This window comes from Protopterus annectens, chromosome 15.part0 (assembly GCF_019279795.1).
Source record: "Protopterus annectens isolate FY-2018-M chromosome 15.part0, PAN1.0, whole genome shotgun sequence".
In the NCBI taxonomy this organism is placed as follows: domain Eukaryota; kingdom Metazoa; phylum Chordata; order Ceratodontiformes; family Protopteridae; genus Protopterus; species Protopterus annectens.
This window is the reverse complement of record NC_056749.1, coordinates 253,391,659-253,414,793: the sequence shown is the minus strand read 5'-3', so window position 1 is coordinate 253,414,793 and position 23,135 is coordinate 253,391,659.

Genomic DNA, 23,135 nt, shown 5'->3' with positions numbered 1-23,135 from the left:
TCCTCCTCAGATAGCTCTGTGTGTAATGGCTGAAACACTCATTTGGCACCTGTTGCCTCTTTCCAGTCTGGTACTCTCGACTCGAGGTTATAGAGTAAAAAATAGATATGCTCTCTGACTGGGCACTCCTTCCCTCCTAAGGATGAGTGCCAAGTGCTAAATCCCTCCCTTGCTGCTCCTGCCCTTGTATTTGCATGAAAAGCAATTGTACAAAAAAAAAAAAAAAACAGATCTGCCAAATCTACTGCCTGACACCTTGGGGGACCCAGGCAGATGCACTGTGAGTATATTAAATCGTTGGACAACTCAAGCCAGTTTAGTTTCTTTTATGCTCTGCAGTAATCAGTCCTATATGTAAGTCTGGCAGCAAGTATGGCTACTTTATTGTAACAGGTGGAGAATTTACCAGTAAGTTTAGTAGTCAGGCTTGTAAAAATAGATGAGTCATACAGCAGGGATGAAAGAAGGTAGGCAGATGCTAGTGTTTGTCTTGCATTGTCTGTGGCTTGCAATACAAATCTGAGACTATTGTCAATTAGGGCACCTAGAAGTTTTGTTTGGGTTACAGTTTTTGTGCTGTTGGATGACGTTATTGGAGAAGATTGTGTTTTGTTTTTGTGTTGCTTAGATGCGAAGAGCATAAGGTTTTTTTTTTTTTTTTTTTTTTTTTTTTCAGGATTTAAAAATAGGTTTGCATCTTTTATTCAAGTTGCAGTAACAGTGGAAGAACTTTTGGTGATGTCCTAAAGTATTGGCAGAGATGGGGCTGCACCTGTAAGGACTGAGTCATCAGCACATTGAACTATGCTAGCGAGCTGGATGTCAGTATGTAGTTTATTCATCAAAACGTTGAATAAGACAGGGCCTAATATTGATGCTTGTGAGATACAACAGTGACTAGTAGGAAGAAGGAGAGAGACATTTTGTTTCCATTCAACTGCTAGTTGCCTGTCAGTCAGATAGCTGTGGAACCATGAGACAGACGGCTGAGTAAGGCCAAGGGAAGAGAATTCAATAAGAAGATGATAACAGGATTTGGTGTCAAATGCTTTTTTTAAATCTAAGAACAGTGAAGACACCAAATTGTCATCATTCTTATGTTGCTCTAGGATGTTGTTGAAGCTGAAGAGAGCAGTGGAAATGAAGTACCATGGTGAGGTCTAAAATGGTGCTGGGATTTGGAGAATCAATTAGAGTTAATTTACTGCATGAGTTGCAAGCATGTGCATTTTTCTAGTACTTCTGACAGTGGGTATAGGATGGCAATAGGACTATAGCCGGAAGAGTTTGCTGATATGCCAGCTTTGTGGAGTGCTATTATATAAGATTTTCCCAATTGGATAGGACTTATCTCTCTGATATGGATCAGTTTATATGTGTGATTACAAGAAAATACATGTTGTTTTTAGTATTCTTTTGCAAGGTATTTGGCAGATAATGAGGTTGTTTTCAGTTTTAGTAGAAATGTTCTTACAATAGAAATGAAGATCGGGAGGGAGGAAGGAGAATGAATGTACCTCTTTAGGACAGGATGTGGGTAGAGAAATAGGTGCTCTGGGGTCTATATTATGACTTCATAATCCCAACTGCTAAACAGCAAACTGCCATTACTGTGAATGGTCCCTACAGCAAATTTTTTCCTAGGGGAAAACAATTGCTTGGCCAACCAGAAATGAGAGAGTATTCAAAACCTGTCAGAGTTGAGGGCTGTGCCCCCATACCTCTCCTAACTAAATATATAAATTTCAAGATCACACTACAGTGGGGAAAAGGGTAAATTCACGATGATGGCCAAGTGATTTTTTCCCCTAGGAAAAAACTCACTGTAGTGGCTGTTCATGGAAATGACAGTTTGCTGTTTATTGGTTGGCGAACAGGTGTTCACTGACTTCAGTTTTCATTAACAAAATATAGACCCAGTGCATTGTTATTATTATTAATCAGAGATTGTATTGTGTGTATAAATCAAGAGTTTAATTTAGATATTTTTGAGTCAGTGGTGTTAGAAGTAAAAGGAGAGGGTGTGGTGGTTTGGCCAGGATATATAGTTTTTTTAGTGATGACCAAAAATGTCTTGGATTTTTTGGTCTTTATATTGGAATTTGGTACACTTGAATTGTTTATCTATTTTAATGTAGTACTTAGCAGGGTTTCTGTGATCCCTAATTTAGGAAATGTATTATGTGTTCTGCCTTTCTGTCATTTTTACCAGGTTTTGTCTCTTTGAAGCATCATATTTTTAGTTTCCTTATTTAGCCATGGTGGAGGGTTTAATTTTACTATTTTTATTCATTAGGGGTGCAGCTGTCAAGAATATTTATAAAGGTTTCATTGATGTGTGAGACAGCAGCATCTACTGGCACTGATTTTAATATGTCCCACTTATAATGAATTAGAATATTAATAAAGGTGTCTGCTAAATTGTTGTTGTATTATACATTTTATTATAAATGATGTAAATAAATATACATAATTATATAAATATAGATATAGATATATACACTGATCACATGTTTTGGTTTGACAGATATGTAAATGCTTAATTGTATTTCCCTGAGGAACTGAGGAGTGTCAACATTCAGCTTCTTGGAGTCCAATACATGGGCTGTAATATGCAGCGAATTCTTGCATGTTTCTCCATTGCCATAAACAAGATAAAAACCTTGTCTTACAGTTGCAACACAATACGTTTTAATAATGCTTGTGTATGTGTATATGAGGCAGAAATTTTGTTCTGACAACTGCTGCCTGCTGTCAATGAGCAAGTATGTATGTTTTTGTTTACCAACAAAGTATGCATGAATAACATGTGTATGTTAATATCATCAGCTGTGCCCACTTCAACACACTGTACAACAGTTACATGCCATAGCACAAAAATTCCTGAATGCCTTGAGACAAAAAATAGATGGTCAGTTAACATGGTATGGTGATTTGTTATCACTCATAATTCTGAATATGAATGATGACATACATGACTAGTTTACCCTACAAAGAATTAATGTAGCAATGTTATTAATTATGTATTAATTCGTTTGTTTATTATTAAGTAAATTAGCTAGTTTAAGAAAACCTTTTGAGTGATGACTTGGGCCATATAGATAGCATGGACATAGTCCTCCAGGTCCAGATGCTGTATAAAAGTATGCAACTCTCAGCAGTAAAGGATATAGTACAGCATATGGATTCAGAAAATCCTAAAAGAACACATGTAGGCCTTCCAGATTCTGCTCTGTGGGCATCACAGCCAAAAACTGAACTGGTGAACCTTGTACTGTAAGGCAACAATGCTACTCATTGTACCAAACTGTCCTCCTATTACTTATATCACATACAATCACTCACACAGGAAGAAGTGGATGGAGCACATTGCTATGTACATGTCAAACCAAAAATTATGAATGAAACTTTTCTATAATTTATGGGGTAAAAGTTATGAGTATGGTATAGATTGGCATCAATGATATATTTTTGCATGAGGCTTATACAGAACATTTATACATGGCATCTAAGTGCTTGGTGTCTCAGATTCTGCTTTCATTAGGTAACAAAAGCTATCTGATTTTGGGTTCTATAAGCCTTCTATGCAGTGATTTTAAATTATGTAAGCATTCAATGTAGTAACTTCAGATTCCATGATCATTCCCTGTAGTGACATCAGCTTCTGTAGGCATTCCATATCGTAACTTCAGATTACATAAGCATTCCATGTAGTAACATCAGCTTCTGTAAGCATTCCATGGACTAACTTTAGATTCTATAAGCATTCCATGTAGTGACATCAGCTTGTGTAAGCATTCCATTTACTAACTTCAGATTCTATAAACATTCCATGGAGTGACATCAGCTTCTGTCAGCATTCCATGTACTAACTTCAGATTCTATAAGCATTCTATGTAGTGACATCAGCTTCTGTAAGCATTCCATGTAGTAACTTCAGATTCTATGAGCATTCCATGCAGTGACATCAGCTTTTGTAAGCATTCCATGCAGTAACTTTGGATTCTGTGAGCATTCCATGTAGTGACATTAGCTTCTGCAAGCATTTCATGTGGTGACATCAGCTTCTGTAACCATTCCATGAAGTGACCTCAGCTTCTGTAAACATTCCATGTAGTGACATAAACTTGTATATGCATTCCATGGAGTGACGTCAGCTTCTGTACGCATTCCATGAATATGTGAAGCTTATCTAAAATAATTCTGTTGTTTTTTTGACTGACTTTGTAATTGCCTGGCAAGAGAAGATTTATTTTGAGTTGTATTTCATGTTTTACCTCTGTTTTTCACTGTTCATAGTAAGAAAGGGGTTGCTAGTAGACAAGACAAATTACTTTGATTTATATTTTGTTGTTTCACCTCTAAATTTCACTGTTTGCTGTTAGAAAGGGAGTGCTTTCAGACAGGCAAACTCTAGCCACCACAAGGGGCCTAGTACACTAGAAATTCATACAGACTTCAGCAAGGACAATCCAGAGCTTATCTGAAACAATCCTGTGTTGGTTTGTGATTTATTGATCTTTACTTTTATAACATGGTGTGACTGCAAGAATAAGGAACATAAGATACTTTGTGTGATGGAAAGGAAAGACAGCTTTTTTGTGACTAGCAGAACTGGTATGGTAGGTCAGAGTGATGACTCTACTGTACTTAATTTAATATTTAGCTGTACATTGTTGGTGTGATTTTTCTCATAGAAGTTTACTTAAAATCTCTTTGAATTCTGTGCTAAAACTTTTTGATATCCTTTTCTTTCAGAATTTTGTATTCATTTGTAGAAGAAAATGGATTCCTTAAACAAGTATGCCATTAATGTTTTGATAAAGCACAAGTATCTTGTGCAGTGTACTGAATGCTATGTATACTTACAGGTAACACTTGAAAACACTGGTGACCTGTATTCCTCATATCAAAAGTTGGATGATTATCTTACCATTATTAGAAGTAAGTCTGTATTTACTGATAATGATTGCACTTGTGCAAATGGCACAACTTGTAGCCCTGTTGTTACATATATTAATCACTGGACTGATGAGATAAATAATGTTAGGCAAAGTGCAAATAAAACAAATTTAGGAAAAGAAGCATCTATTTTCACTAAAGATCAATCAATCCCTATTAAACATGATATTACTGAAGACACCTTTGAAATTCAGTATTCAAATATTCATAAAACTGAAGATTTATAGCATGTACAAGAAATTAAAAAAAAAACATAGGAAGACATTTACAACAAATAAGGAGGAAGAAAAATAAATGTATTAATGTTTATGATACAAAATGAATGTATATTAAAAAGGGCACTGCATTCCTTTGTAACCTACAGATTACAGGGAATGATAACATTGTTCTATCAGAAAACCTTCAGTCTAGAGAAAAAAGGTAGTGTTTTTTTCAAAAGAGAAGATAGAAAAAAGATGTAAGGGAGAGGTGAAAAGGAAGAAATGAAAATTGAACTGGAATGCCATAACATACGAAAGTATGGAGTTCATTTGGTACAAATTATCTCATCTTCAAGGATACTCTGACTGATAGTAGGGAACTTACATCCCTGTTAAACAGCATAGCTTGTACAAGTGTTAGGACATATTTTTCACAAATTACATACAGGGCTAGAGTCATTAAATGCTACATGAATTGTAAAGAAACTTTTGGTGTTGTGATGATAGCGCACTATTTAATATTCATTAAGTGGCTCTACATGACATTTAGAGCCACCAAACAAAGTAAAAGGCAGACTATGCTAATGAAAGCATAAGAAACTGAAGTTCATGCTATGCAATTTATGCAACATGGCAGAGCTATTCAATAAGCTATAAAGCAATCATGTACTCTCTGTACAGGCTTTGCCCTGCATACGAAAACTGTTTGAAATGTGGGCACAATTACACTTATTAAAAAAAATATGTTAAGGGTTGCTGCTGTTATTAGTATGCTGTATGTGCAATAGGCTTTAAATCAGGGGCTGCTCTTGCTACTGGAAGATCTCGGAATAGAAGAAGAAGGGTGCTTAGACCCCATTTAATTGATCATCGACTGCATGAAAGAAATTGTTGAGAGATATTGGGTGAAGAGGGGAAACACTAGAAGACATATGCAACCCCTGATACCCTCACCTCAGGCCACAGGGAAATTGTGGAGAACCCTATGCTAGTGGAAACAAAGCTATGCTTAGCATTACATATGCTAACTACTGATACTTTATAGAGACCTGCAGGGGATATTTTAAGGTGCCACAGGTAGCAGCCTCCAGAATAATTAATCAGTTTTTTAAATGCAATGTTACTGTATGCAAGGGAGTATTTCTGTTTCCGACCAACACTACAAGAGAGAAGAAAATCCATGCAGGAATTCTATGGAATGGTACACTTTCCAGATGTTTTGGGACCATAAATTACACTCGCAAAGAAATAAAAGCCCCATCTGGGGAACAGTGAAGGAGGTACTTCAACAGAAAAGATTTCCACTCTATAAATTGCCAGGTTGTCTGTAATGCTCAAGGAATAATCTACAACATCTGTGCATGTAACCTACACAGTTTTCATGACTCATACATATGGCACATTTGTGAGATGTATACCAGGTTTGCTAGTGATGACATTCCTCAAGGGCATCTAGTAGAGGAAACAGGTTATGCAATGGAGCCCTCGCTCATGACACCCATGAGAAACCCGAACAACCTCACTGAGCAAGGATACAATAAAGCCTACTTTCAAACTAGAAATATTAAAGAATGTGTGTTTGGTTTGCTTAAATCAAGATTCCAGTGACTAAACACATCAGGAGTTGCACTGCAGAATGACCCAGGCATGTGTGCTGGAATACTTACAGTCCATCCTATGTTTTGCAATATAATTCTCAGGAAACAGACTCATGAAGGACAGCAAGGGGCAGGACCACAGTTTCAAGGACCACAGGCAGTGCCAGCAGCAGGTACAGATGAGGAGTCTGTGGGAGAATCATCAACTGCAGATGGAGCTGGCAGACAGAGGATTGCACAGTATGTCCTTGCTCTGGCTAAGAGGCAAAGGATAGCATACACAATGACTGCATAGGTCCAAAAGTAATACCTCACACACACACAGACAGGAAAACTGATGCCGGTCGGATTCTACAATTTTAGCCATGTAATGGCTGTGTTCTAATAGCATCAGAGAGTCACATCCCCCAAGGACACAATTGTTAACTGTAGTAATGAAAAGGTAACTGACCACTGTCTATAAAACACAGAACAGGTAAATTATACCCTCATTTGCACAACTATACCAAGACGCAAGACTGACATACCTAATGCTTCCACTGTTGTAATGACAATACTAACTGAAATACAATTTGGTTCAACAAATATAGAAGTAATCCATTCACAAATGAGTAGGAACAAGAAATCAACCACTTTAGCTTTGCAATACAAATTGATAAATCCAGTCTTTTGAATAAGCAGGTATCATCTATGCCCTGTGTGCATCAGACTTATATGCATCAAAGTCACAAAGATACGTGCAAAAGGCAGGGCACAGACATCTTCATTTGCACATGGTTGGGAGGGTTAAGAGGGCAAGACTGACAAGTGCTGGATCATGGTCAAATGGAGCTCTAGCCAGGGTAATGGATAAAGGCTCCCCCACATCAGCCCCCCAGCCATTCTGGTGTCCTACGACTTGTCTGTTTCTCCCCAGTTACCATAAAGACTGTGCAAACCTGTCAGCTTACATGCTGTTTTTTCTACAATGACTAGAGATATTTAAAACTTTTGTTTCAAAGTTTGTAGCACAAACACTGATAGCCATTTGCTAAACAAAACAATACAGTCTCAGAATGAAGACAGCATGAACAATAAGCTTCTCTGCACTTGAAACTCACATTAATTGAAATCGTGTTGAAACCCACATTCAAGATGCATCTGGCCAGTGACAGATTAAATTTACCTTTAGGCTGTTTTCAAACCATAGGCCCCTTGCACTTATTTTTTGAACAATACGTACGTATGTGCTTTGATGCACCATCTTGATTGATTTAAATTATATTCCTTGTATAATACAGCACCATTTGTTAGTGTGTGTTTTAAATGTGTAGGTTTTTAATTTTTTCCAGTAAACAATAAAATAAAATGTATGAACCAATAATGACAAAACTACCATTACAGAACATTTCAACCACAAAAAGCCACTCAAACTTCTGTCATTACAATCCACCAGTAGCAGTCGGTATATACACAATTTTTGCAGAAGTAAAAGTCATCTGAACAGTTTCACATTAAAGAGATTTATGACTAATGAACATACCTCTCAACTGTCCCTAATTTTCAGGGACGTCCCTGATTTTGACTCAAATTTTAACTCTGTCCCTCTTAATCCCTCCTAAAACTAGTGACTTTTGGAGGAAAGGTGGTGAATTACACTTAATGAATAATGACAATAATTAAGAGTTATAAATCAGTTGTTTACTCTTATCTGTCACTACTCAGCTCAGTGGTTTTATACCCATCACTTTATTTTCAGTGGCTTCATTAGTAATCGCTTCCATAAAATCAAGTGGGTAACCCCTGTCAATAAACATGTCCTTCAGTTTCTTCATTTGTGCTATCAAACAATCAAATGCTGAGATCATTCAAGCCACCCTGATACTTTCTGCTTTAACTAAACTTTTCTTGTAACTGAAAGGATGTGAGCTAAAATAGTGTAAATATGCATTACGAAAGGTTGAGTTTCTATATATAGTGCATTTAAAACCCGTTTCTGAGTGTGTAGGAGTGGTCTCAAAATAGTTAACTGAATTTCAGTTAAAGGAAAACATAAACTTCAGGAACATAATCGCATTATTTAAATGTTCAATAAATTCCTGTACTACTGTTTTGGGCCACTCCATAAAATAAAAAATGTTATCAAAAAAGTACAAGTACAATCTGAAGGACTTGTAAAAGTCAGAATTAAACACAAATCTGTTTTACCCAAGCATATAGTACCAAATTTGCATAGATTGGGACACATGCAGTCCCATTGCTACACCTCTCTTCTGTCAAAATATCTTGCCTTTGAAATATATAAAGTTATTGTAAAATACAATGGAAATACAATCTGTAATCAAGTTGATTCTACTTGTTCTAAAGAAGTTGCAAGCCAATAGACTAGCACTACATAATCTCAGTCCATCTTCCTTTGTTATAATAGTGAATTACTAGAAATTAATATAAGTATTCCTCTTTTCCTTTGTCCTTAACATTCTGCAGAATAACCATGCTGAAATCCTTTCTTTATCTAATTACATGCTCATTTCCTTCAAATGCGTCTCCTGTAGCATTGCTATTTGTATTCGACATTTGTTAATATAATAATGTTTTCTTTCCTTTTTTGTCTATACCTGTGAGATCACTCTCATTCGAAGATAATATAGAAAATGTTGTCATTATGTTAAGAAATTATTATTCCCACCAATTATATATGGCAGCTTTTTTCCTAATGTCTATTTCCATTTTTTGCGATAGATGTACCTATTAATGTTTGCTGCGGTGGTGGTGCTGTGGTAGCGTTGTCGCCTCACAGTAAGACGTTGTCCTGTTCGATTCTCAGCTAAAGCATCTTCTGTGTGGAGACATGCGTGAATGGGCGTACCTTCGTTGAAGGTTGTGCGTCAGGGCTGGCAACTCGGTACGTAAAAATATACTGCCAATCATTAGCGGACCAGAGTTCCGCTGTGGCAACCCCTAACTGGGAAAAGCCGAAAGATACAACATGTACCTATTAATGTTTGGCAGGTTAATCCTTTATATGATTATATCTTATCATCAACATTGGACTCTATGTTACATTTTACAAAATTTTTGTTTTAATAAAAACCCTCAAACAAAATAAAAACAACTCACTCCAGAATACTTTCATAACTTGTTAATGTAATGCAAATTGGCATTACTATGTACATCACTCAACCAAGACAGTCATGTCTTTCAAGCATTTTCCTTTGGAACAGAGGAAATTGGTTCACTGGCAGTCTCTCCATGTGCTTTGTTATAAGAACAATGAGAAGCAGAGTTCCCTTTTGCTTGCTGGCTTACATTTTGTTGGAAAAACGTTTGCATTTCATCCTTAGCCTGTTCTGCATCAAAAAAAAAAAAAATCTGGGTGGAGCCTAGATGGCCAACTGAGAGCAATGAATTTTGAGAGCTCCATAAATTAGTATAATGTTGTTTGTTGTTGTCTAGGGGTCGCCACAGCGGAACTCCGGACCGCTAATGATTGGCAGTAGATTTTCATGAATGCTGAGGTGCCAGCTCAACGTTCAACCATCAGCGAAAGCACGCCCATTTACGCATGTCTTTTGAATGCCCACCAAACCGAGGGGAGGACATGCAGACTCTACACAGAAGGCACTCCCCACACTCCAGCTTTCTGTGTGGAGTCTGCATGTCCTCCCCACGGTTGGGTGGGCGTTTGAAAGGCATGCGTTAATGGGTGTGCCTTCATTGAAGGTTGAACACCCAGCTGGCACCCAGTATAATAATATAGGAAAATTTTACTATTTTCAAGTTTAAAATGTCAGAAATCTATAGATAAACTACTAAACTACATAAATATCAATTTTGGTGGAGATATACAAAAATGTTCCTGTCAGGTAACTTGGAGATATATTGAGTCACTGAATATGAACACCTCAAGGAATTCTCATCCAGATCCTGCTTTGAGAAAAGAACTGCAGTTGATAACATCTACCTTACAGGAACTATATTTGAAGATGAATGGCTTTAAAAATGACTTAGAAAACCTCAAATTAAATTCTCAAAAACAGAGTGATACTTTTAAGGAACTATTACAGTAACACCATACAAAAATAACAAATACAGAGACTTCTCTAAATGACATTGAAGGGAGACTCAAAGAGGAAGAATTCCCAAAAGAATTTCTGCTTAAACAGAATACATGGCTGCTTAACAAAATAGATGACTTAGAAAATAGAGAAAGGCGAAACAACATAAGGATCTTTGGTCTACCTGAAAACACTGAAGGAGAAGTCATATTTCATTCTTAACAACCTTGATTCCTGAATTTTTAGACTTGAAAGAGGGACTTTCATTTGTAAATGAAAGGGCACATAGAGCACTGAGGAAACCTGCTTCTAACTCAACAAATACTCCACCTAGATCCATAGTTATAACATTTCATACATTTTTGGACAAGAAACTAATATTAAAATCTGCTTGGAGAAAATTACCCTTAAAATACAATCAAAGCCTGATAAGGTTTGACAATGATTCTTCTTCTAGAATACTAGAATAAAGGAAAAAAAAGTCTGGCCAATAATAAAACTATTGAAACAAAACAACATTAAAGCACAGCTGGCCTTTCCAGCCAAGATACAAATATTTTTTGCCAATGAGATGAGAACCTTTAATGACTTAGAAGAAGCTACTATAGTCATCAACGGCAACAACATGGTGTCTATCCCAGATGAAATGGAATGGTTGGCCCCTACTCTTAAAAGAATAAAATAAACAAATCCTTGGACTGATGGTAGAAAGAAGAAACAAAAAACTGATTCCAAGATAGCTGTCCCAAAAAATAACTCTTACAACTACATCTCTCAAAGTATCAACTGATATGGTACATCACTTGTCATCTGTTTTTATTTAAAAAAGGAGGGATTCTTAAACAGAAACAGTAATGATTTATTCAGAATGTTCAAAGAGTCCAATAATTATTCACAAACAAAGGTAGGTCAAGATGGGTTACTATTTACATTATATATAAGCCAAACAAAGCAACATATAATATAAACATAGAAGTTTCTATTCCCCTACTTCAACTCAGTGAACACTTATCTTGTTCATTTTTCATTGATTTTACCTATAATAATTTAAGTAATGAATTAACTAATTCAACAAGGTACTATTCATCAGAGTTCAGACACAAATGTAACAAATTAACATCATATATAATAGCAGTAACAGTTGAGTGTTTTGAAAAAAAATGCTGCCATGGAGACTAATGCCTTCTTCAGTTAAAGTAGGATTTAGAAATGTCATGTATATCCTGTTTAAATAATAGTAACAAGCTCTTAGTACAAATGTCATCATTATTCTGTCTAAATATAGTTAATATCAATTATGGCAGGTATCACAGCTATGAGTGCTGTTTGATCAATTATGATATGGTGTGCATGGATGCAGCTGTGTCTGGCAGTTAGTACAAATGCCATTATTATTCTCTCTAAACATAGTTAATATAAATTATGGCAGGTATCATAGCTTTGAGTGCTGTTTGATCAATCCTGATATGGTTGGCGTGGATGCAGCCGTGTCTTGCAGCAAGTACAAATGTCATTATTATTCTGTTTAAACATAATTAATATCAATTATGGCAGGTATCATAGCTTTTAGTGCTGTATGATTAAGCCTGACATAGTGTATGTGGATGCAGCTGTGTCTGACAGCTGTTATATATTGCTGTTTTTGTCTCCAGGAAGCTGTGGGTTGTGGCTTGTGATCAATGTTTACTGATGCTTATATATTAGGAAGAAACATTTGGTGTTTTAGCCTGGATCCAGGGGAAGGGGGATGGATTTCATACATTTGGTCAAATTACACTTAGTCGAAAATGATACCAGGCATTGCACTTGACTGAAAGCTCACCTGGTCAAAGTTCATTTGGTTGAAAATGGAATATAGCCCCTGCCCCACTGCAGTGCAACCATAGAGTGAAACTATTAAATAAGGGGGGTATGGGGGGCTTAGCCCCCCACATAATTTTAATGTATTCACTATTATAAGATGGTATATCCATTAGAAATGCATTGATATATATATATTTAGTAAAAACTATTGGCATAATGTGGGGGGCATACCCTCAATGTGGAGGGCTGTGCTCCCTACACCCCCTCTTATTTAATATTCTCACTCCAGGGTTGCACTGCAGTGGGGCAGGGGCTATATTCCATTTTTGACCAAATGAACTTCGACCAAGTGTGCTTTCAGTCAAGTGAGCTTTCAGTGAAGTGAAATGCCTGGAATCATTTTCAACTAAGTGTAATTTGACCAAATGTATGGAATCCATAGATATATATATATATATATATATATATATATATATATATATATATATATATATATATATGAATAATAAAAGGGCTGTTTTAAACCACATGTACACATATTGATGGTCTCTCAACATTTTGTTTAGCTCATTAAGTTGATTCTTGATAAAAAAAATTATAATAATGAGCGCAATTTTATATTTAAAATGTATTTTGGTCCAAACACATTAAGGACTTCCATAAGAGTAGAAGCCTGAGTTATTGTGAAAGACTAAGAGCACTTGATCTTGTGCAGTACCCTTTGCAGTGGACTGGGAGGTGAGCGTGCTTGGACATGTTGGGCATATGGGAATAGCTGATTATAGGGGTATTTGGGGTTGACAGAAAGTGCTAGAGATTCATCAGATTTCCTTTGTGGAAATATCTGTGGGAATGAAAAGTGTGTTGAGTGGTTCACTGGCAGAGTAGCCACTGTATGGAACAGACTGGTAAAATGGAACAGGACAAATATTGGTTTGGATATTTTAAGAACAACCTGGAAACACAGCACATGAACTAGTGAATGATATTCTGACAAAACTGGATGGGCATTGTTGCCCATGCTTGAAGTACTGATATGTGTATATGTAAGGATGGAAATATACTTGTAACAAATAAGAAACTAGAAGTGTCTCATAATTTAAAGTCTATGCACTGTATAAACATGCTTGGAAAGAGCTAATAATAAGAATAAACATTACAGCTTGTAGTCTCTCAAATAACTAAGCAACAGCCAAAAAAAAAAAAAAAAACACACACACAATAGTTATGTAATGTATGATTTTAGTAAATCTAGACATAAAATATATAATTGTCATATATGATGAAGCAGTCTGCTGAATTTAGATATTAAAGATGGAATTTAATAACATGGGCTTGTGTATAACACTACTGTCTTAACTTGTCATAAATGGCATAGGCAACACTGAACATAAACGGGAAGCACGATGATTTTATTATATAAATAAATATGTATAACAAGTCATGTAATTGCTTTAACTTGAATTATAGTTTTTCTAACCCATCTTGACCATATATAATACTTAAGTGGTTACCAAGGTAACTAATGTTTTATACATGACATCAAACTGACAAAGTTATTCAAGAGAAACACTAGATTCCTGAACTTGAAATGTCACAAAATGTAACAATCATGTTCTGAACAAATAGTATTAAATTGATAATAGACACTCAGTTTGATAACATGGGTTTGTGTATAATAGCACTACTGTTTAACTTGTCATAAATGACATACACAATATTGAACATCAAGGGGAAGCATGATGATTTTCTCATATAAGTAAATTTGCATAACAAGTCATATAACTGCTTTAACTTGAATTATGGTTTTGTAATACATCTTGACCACACATAATACTTAAGCTGTTACCAAGGTAACTAATGTTTAATACATTGCATCAAACTGACAAAGTTGTTCAAGGGAAGCAATAGAAGCCAGAACTAGGAATGTCACAGAATGTAACAATTACATTCTGAACATATAGTATTAAATTGACAATAATCACTCAGTTTAACCTTTGCTGATTATACAAAATAGAATGTTGCCATTTAAATCAAAAAACTTTTAGTATATGCCATAAAATAGCAATTTATGAATATGGAAAGGGAAGTTGTAATCATCAATCACAATAAGTGAATTTGTTGTTTTTAACCTATAATTTCACTCATTTTATAATAAGAAATGACAGATATGAAAATCCTTATGTGTAGGAAATGGGGGGAAGAGGGATACACTGATAATTAAAATACACTAACTTTCATCAATGTCTACACAAAACAAACTTGATGCTTTAAGTAAGTTAGCAACAAAGTGATTTCTTAAATGTTTGCAAACAATGAAATATAACTTCTGATATATCTAGTAAAATACATTGTATTATAAACATTAGGTATGAATATTATTGCCATCTATTTATATTAAGTAATACGTTTTAAAAGACTTCATCAATAAGGGTGACTATGTTAAATAACTGTGTGCTATAATCTTTTACTGAGGTTTTATATATGATACATCTTACTTTACTATGATTGAATTGCTTGTCATCTATCTTTCATGTAAATATTAATTGCTTATACAATAAGTAGACATTTCTATTGTATTATAATTCTGTCTAATCTACAATAGTACTATATCTGTTCAAAATAATATAAATATTGCTTATTCCTATTAAAAATATTCTCCATATAATAATTCAATTTATGACAGTCAGATGTTCTAGATTGTCAAGTTATGAGTGATAATCTGATGAATTTAGGTTTATCCATCAGATTAGGAATGATTTTCATTCTATGGCTAGCACGGATCTTAATTTTGTTAACATTTATTAGTTTAAATTTGTTATTTCACAAAACATTTTTAGTATGCCTGACCAAAACATTACTATATTGGTAAATACTTAAAGTATAAAACTGATAATTTCCTTTAAAAGTTTGAACATATACTTTATGGTTATCAGAGGAAAATGATTAATGTTCACAATAAAACAAAAAATACATAGTCTAAATAAACTAAGATGGATTTAACTTTATTATCTTTGAATACCAGTGACTTAAACAATCCTAGCAAGAGATCAAATCTACTGAAATATTTAAAACTGAACAAAGCACCAAATTGTCTTCCTTCAAGAAACTCATTTCAAAACAAATGACAATTACAAATGGAATCCTAAGGAATATATGATATTATGCAATCCACTTATAAGACAAAGACAAAATGAGTAACAATTTTATTGAAAACAAATGTGATTAACCCAGAAATCATTTATAAGTATGAAGATAAAGAAGGCCTCATGGCATTCATAATAGTTAAATATAATAACAGATTATGGACCCTAGCCAATCTATACTGGTTCCCAGGTATTGGATCAGGAACTGTTAAAAACACTTGGATTTCATTTCCAATAATTATAAAGGCAACTTAATATTAGGAGGAGATTTTAACTGTATAGTTGATATTTCTGAAACTACAAATAAAAGACTGCTGAGTACATCTGCTGTATCAAAAGCTTTAAACAAGTGGGTAGAATCATTTCTTCTTGTACATACTTTCAAATTTAAAGAAGATAAATCTTTGTAGTTTTCCTATCAAGATCACAGATTTAGTACTCAAACTAGAATAGATAAAATATTTGCTGCCAATGACTCTAAAATCATTAATTTCTCAATCACTCCCTCCCCCTTTTCAGACCAAAATTCACTGGTAGTAAAACTTCAAAATGGGTACAAACCATTAATCTTTAACTCCAGAATTCCAGCATATACAACTAAGATTAAAAAGTTCAAACCCTGGTTATTATCTGAATTGCAGTTCTTCTTAGATATTAATTACACCACAGAGATAAATAAAATGATGATATGGGACTCACTAAAAGCTTACATATATGGTAAAACCCTAACTTGGTATAAAAAAAAATCAGAGAATGGGATTCTGAATTATTAGATCTATAATCCAATTTTTTGTCAGTAAAAGCTGAAAAAATCAAAATAATTTGGAAATGAAAAAGAAAGCAGAACTATTAAACAATAAATACAACAAAATTCTAACACATAAAACTAGTTTAGCTTTAGAAAAACTAAAAAAATATACCTTGACCACTTCTCCCAAATATTTACATAATTTATCCACAAGAATCAAAATACAATCAAAAGCTAATAACATTAAAAGTATCTTCCATGAAAAAAGGGAAATACGTCTCGGATATAGGTGCCATTCTTAATACCTATAAAAATCACTATATGGAACATTTCCAAAAAGAAAATATACATATTGATCAATTAAATCTCGATGAAAAATGTTCTAATATAAAAAATATACCAGAAAAATTAAAACTAGATCTGCAAGCACCCATATCCTACAAAGAAATTACAGATACAATAAAAGAGGGTAAAAGTAATAAAGCTCCAGGTATAGATGGCATAATTATGGAAATATATAAACTTTTTCCTTCAAAGATACTATCCTTCTTCCATAAAACTCTATTAGAAATTCAGTCACAAGCTTTAATACCACCCTCTTGGAGATATTCCTTAATCACACCAATCCTAAAGGAAAACAAATCACGAAACCTCTGTACCTCATATAGACCTATATCATTATTAAATAATGACTATAAAATATTTATGACAATATTAACTAACAGAATGAAAATACCACTATCCAAAACAATAAATAATGACCAAACTGGATTTATATATCATAGACACACATGGCAATATTAAAAGGATAATTTCTCTTATAGATTATGTTAATAAAGAAAATAAAGAAACACTCATAATTGGCTTAGATATAGAGAAAGCCTTTGATTCCCTACATTGGGACTATTTATTCAAAATTCTGGTGTTATTTGAATTTCCTCCTTCCTTTGTTCATCTACTAAAGAATATATATGCAAATAAAAATTTAGCGTATGTTAAGCTAGGTCCTTTCACCTCTAAATCTATACATATAACAAAGGGTACTAAACAAGGATGTCCCATGTCACCAATTCTATTTGCTTTAGCTATTGAAATATTGGCAGATTCAATACATAACAATACAAAAATCAAAAGAGTAGATGTTTATGAACAATACAATTCTAAAGTAATGCTCTTTCCTAATGCCATATTATTAATATTATCCAATGCAAAAGATTCATTAGAAGAATTAGATATTTTAATTGACACATTCTACAGGACTTCAGGACTCCATTTCAATAAATCAAAATCAACATTTTTATTTTTAAATAAAAAAAGAATTGCAGATGAAGGGGGATCACATTATAGGGAAACAAGAATCTACCTTAAAATATCTAGGAATTGAGTTATGCAAGGATAATAACGAATTAGTCTCAAAAAACTACAATAATATCATCAATACTCTATTAGAAATTCAGTCACAAGCTTTAATACCACCCTCTTGGAGATATTCCTTAATCACACCAATCCTAAAGGAAAACAAACCTCTGTACCTCATATAGACCTATATCATTATTAAATAATGACTATAAAATATTTATGACAGTATTAACTAACAGAATGAAAATACCACTATCCAAAACAATAAATAACTATAGACGACACTAGAACCGAAGGAACGGGCATTGAATATTAGGCACTAAATTAATCTCTGGGCAGGTCTGCAATATTTTCTTCATACTGGAACACTGCCTACCTACTAAATATTTAATGTGGAATTAGCTTAAACCTATGTATCTGTAACAAACAGTAGAACACATGTATGCAACTCCATGATAATATTACCTGTTTTGTGTCTTTACCTATTGCTATGATGATGTTACATTTGTAATGCAGTACACAGGCCTAGCCCTATAAGCAGGGGACTAAAATTACCATATGTAGTTAAATACAGCTTTGTGCATGAGGGCAAATGTTGGAAATCTCTCTAATATTTTAGATGTTGTAAGTGAGACAACACATGTATTGAGGGCTGTTAAGCAGTTACAAAGGTTAAACAAGTATTAATGTTGAATGCATTTGCTAAAATGTGTAGTTACCTCTGCTGTGCTACATTCTAAGCTGTTAATTTATCAATGCTGTTCTGCTGCTCACGGGGTTGATGTTGCTATCAGTTCTAATTGTAATAGTAGCCTCGTTATTTGTGTAATGTGTAGAGACCTCTGCTATTCTGCATTCTAAACTGTTAAACTCTCTCTTGTTTCATCTCTCCTTGCTACCTCTCCCACACTACATCCTTAGCTCCAAACCTCCTTATCTAGCAACTATAAGACCTCTATCTACATGTTTGTTTAACTAACTCCATTTATTTCTCCCCATTTTAAGTTCCCTATCATAGAGTGCTAAGTGGAGCACCTGCGGGAATTACATACCTAAAGGTCCTCTCCAATCTCCTGGTATAGGCTGATCAGAAATTCTGCCTGCTACCTCCCAGGAAAACTCCTGCAACAGTGTATGTTCTTACATAAGCAACAAGCTGGTTTTGTGTAACCCTTTAGCCTTGCCTATCTGGTATGCACACTGGCCAATTGCTAGGTACCTGCCTAAATTACCCAGCTTATAGTCCCTACTTTACCCTGACTAGATAATTTCCTGCTATCATTTGTACACCTACATGGTGAAGTTACCCTGCCATAAAGTAAATTTAATTGATGAAACAGGCTCGGGCAGGCAAAACTGTCAAGCAGTAAAGCTTACCTGCCTCATACCAAATAACTGCTGCCTCGTGGTCTGAACCTGGTCTGTTCACTCACTTCGTTCACTCACTCCACTCCACTCCCTTACCCCACCTCCAATTCCCACACACCCCCACTGCTACTGAACTTATACTTCACCATACCACACCCACCTTACGCCTACCAATCCCAACCACACATTCACACACTCCCAATTTACCTTTAGCACTCCTACCCCAACATCTATATCCCATATAGTTACACCCTTACATCCTCCACCCACCCCCAAACAATGACAGGCCTAAAACAAACTCTACTACTTACCACATCCACTTCATTCCTACTCCTGTTATACACCCTCTCATCCTATAATACCTCCCTTCATTATATCACACACTCCCTGGCATACCACCATCTATCAAACACGTATTCACCCATTTCAATCTCTTGTAGCCCCAGCCCTCTTTCACACAACCATCAAAGACTGTTATACCCTTAGAATCCTCTCACAGCAAACTAAATCTCAACACACACTGAGATTCACCAAACTCCTATTTAAGCTGTCCAAACTCTATCACTTCATACACAAACAACTAAGTCTAGCAGGGGACATACACCCAACCCTGGTCCCACCAACACTCAGCCTACTATACCCCTTCCCACCAACACTCATCCTACACTACCCCTTCCACCCCAACCTAATCTAGCTATCATCCACCAAAGATCCAAATCATCCCTCCTTCTGCTCAACATGAATGTAAGGAGCATTGCCAAAAAAAACTCATGATCTACAAGCCTTACTATCCCACTACTCCCCAGATATAGTTGCAATAATAGAAACCTGGCTTAAACCCCACACTGACAGTAATGAGATCACACACACAGGCTATAACATTCTACGTAAAGACAGAACAAATAAAAAAGGGGGTGGCATAACAAGCTTATACAAAGACCACCTCTCATTACAACTACACAACTCCTTCATCCCAGACGTAGATAAGGAAGAAATGGGAGATTTCAAAAGTAAATAAATAAATAAATTATAGCTAAATTAAAAATTAACTCCAGCAAACACCTAAACATAATAGGAGACTACATACCACCTGGTAACAACACTTCCAGTGTTGAAAACCTGTTACAGTGGTGCTCCAACCACCTCCCCTAAGAAACCATCATCATGGGAGATTTCAATATAGATTGGCTCCTATGCTCCTCACAAAGTCCAGATATTTACGTGAACCTTTATGTATTCTCCCAAATCATCACAGCTACCACTAGAACTGACAAGGTCTCCAAATGAAAATCTATACTAGATTGGATTCTAGTAAACATACCCCACCTTGTATCCCACTAAGGCCATCTCCCTGATAACCTGAGTGACCACATCCCCACATTTCTCCTCCATGATCGTACCCACCCAGCACACCAAACCACCTACTGTACAATCAGGAATAAAACATATTTTAATCCTGACAACTTTATCTCTGCCCTAAAGAACTGCAACTGGAAATACCTAAAACATATGCCCCTAGATGACGCAGTACTATCTTTCAACAACACCTTTCTTGATATCCTCAACACCCACGCACCACCAAGACATGTGAGAGTCAAAGCCAACTACGCCCCCTGGCTAATTAAAGAAACCAAATCCCTACTAAAAGCCAGAGATGAAGCCTGGTCACAGTACCATAAAGACAAATCCAAGACCACTAAACAGAACTTCCTTGAACTTATAAACAAGGCCAAAAAACAAGTGAAAATAGACAAATCCAAGTACTACCTATCTATCCAAAACAAGCACCAGAAAAATCCACAAAGATTCTGGGCTGCAATTAAAAACCTATTACAATCAGGTAATATTGCTACTCCTACTCCAAAAATAACTAATAGCAATGAAAACATAGCTACCCAATTCAACAAGTTCTTCACAGAAATTATTCTAAATTTAGCCAATAAACAATCTAACACAAATACCCCCCCAAAATCAATCAATAGTTCACCCACATAACTCACCTCCACCAAATTTAAATTACACCCAATATCCACCAGCTACATCAAAAAGCACCTGATAAAACTAAAACCTACAACCGTAGCCGACTACAACCTTCCAACTGACTATCTTAAAACTGCAGCAGAAGCCATCTCCTATCCTACAGCTATACTCATTAACAGGTCATTAGCAGGAGCACATGTACCATCCAGCTGGAAAATATCACACATAATAGCACTTCACAAAGGCGGAACCTCACGTGAACTTGCTAACTACTGCCTCATTGCCATTCTTTCTCCCCTATCCAAGATCCTAGAAAAAATAGTAAACACAGATCATGAACTATATCACCTCACATAACCTGCTATCTAGTACCCAGCATGGCTTTCGTCCTGCCCATAGTACAACAACTGCCCTGCTGACCTTTACCAACAAAGTTAACCAACTTAGAAACAACTCCCAATTTGTATCAGCCTTATTCCTTGACCTGTCAAAAGCCTTTGACATGGTCAACCACCACCAACTCATACATGTTCTCTCCTCCCTAAACATTAATATCACAATCCTTAATTGGTTCCACAGCTACCTAGCAGATAGGCAACAAGCCGTTCATTGGCAACAAACCCTCTCTCACACCCTCCCAGTCACAATCAGGGTCTCACAAAGTTCCATCCTTGGACCCCTCCTATTCTCACTCTTTACCAACCAACTACACACTGCTACCCCAAACAGCAGCATAATTCAATATGCAGACAACACAACCCTGATCTGTGCAGCCCCATCCCTTACAATCCTCCAAACCTTTACCCATGACCACTTCCAATCAGTGGAAAACTGGCTAACCAACTCCCACCTGATACTAAATCCCAATAAAACTAACATCCTAATCTTTTCACCCACTAGGACTGCAACCCCCAAACCTTCAACATTTACTCTAAAAATAACACCATTATAACTCCAACTACCCATACCAAACTACTTGGGATAGTAATTGATAATCTCAAATTTGACCTCCATATAGATCAAACCATCAAAAAAGTCCATAAGAAGCTAGGCATCCTGTACAGACATGCCCAATTTCTTACAACTACTACACGAATCACAATGGCCAGAACCCATCTGCTATCTACACTTCTATACGCATCCCCTATCCTTATCAACCTATGTAAATCAGACCTTAACAAACTAGAAGCCTGCTATAACAAAATATTAAAATTCGCCACTAAATCACCGTACAGGTCACATCACTGTCAATCCCTCAAACAGCTCAGTTGGCTTGAACTTCCACAACTCCTACACTTTAACCAGCTAAGCCTAGCCTACCAAATTCTACACCACCCAAACAAAACTCCACCCCTCAGACAGCGAATCCAGCCATGCTCTGCTCCTTGATCCCTCTGCTCTGACAATAAATACTTACTACAGGTGACTAGAGCAAAAAATTCAGCTGGAGAAGGCCTTTTCTCCAACTATACTTCCAAACTATGGAACACCCTACTGACTTCTCTTGCCTCCATTACCTCATCAAAACAATTCAAAACATTCCAGAAAAATCACCTTGCTAACTCCTGGCTCTGCCCTGCATTCCCCAAGGATAAACCACACCCTTAACTCTAACTTCACTTTCTTACAATAATTAAATATGCTTTTTCTCTAAACTACCTTTTAACATGCACCTCCATGACAGCATAAAGAAATGATTTCTCTGTATGTAAGTATGTAATGCAAAAGCTACTTGTGAGCTTCATTACTACTGTAATCACAATGACGTCTTGTTGATATAATGTATATTTAATACTTTTTGAATTTGTTGTTTCACTTGAATACTTGACTGAACTTCCAATTTGTGTATATGCCATCGTTTATTACAACAAATACTTGTCTGATTGTGGATATGTGTAATTTGCCAATGTATTACTTGGAGCTTTTCTCCCGAA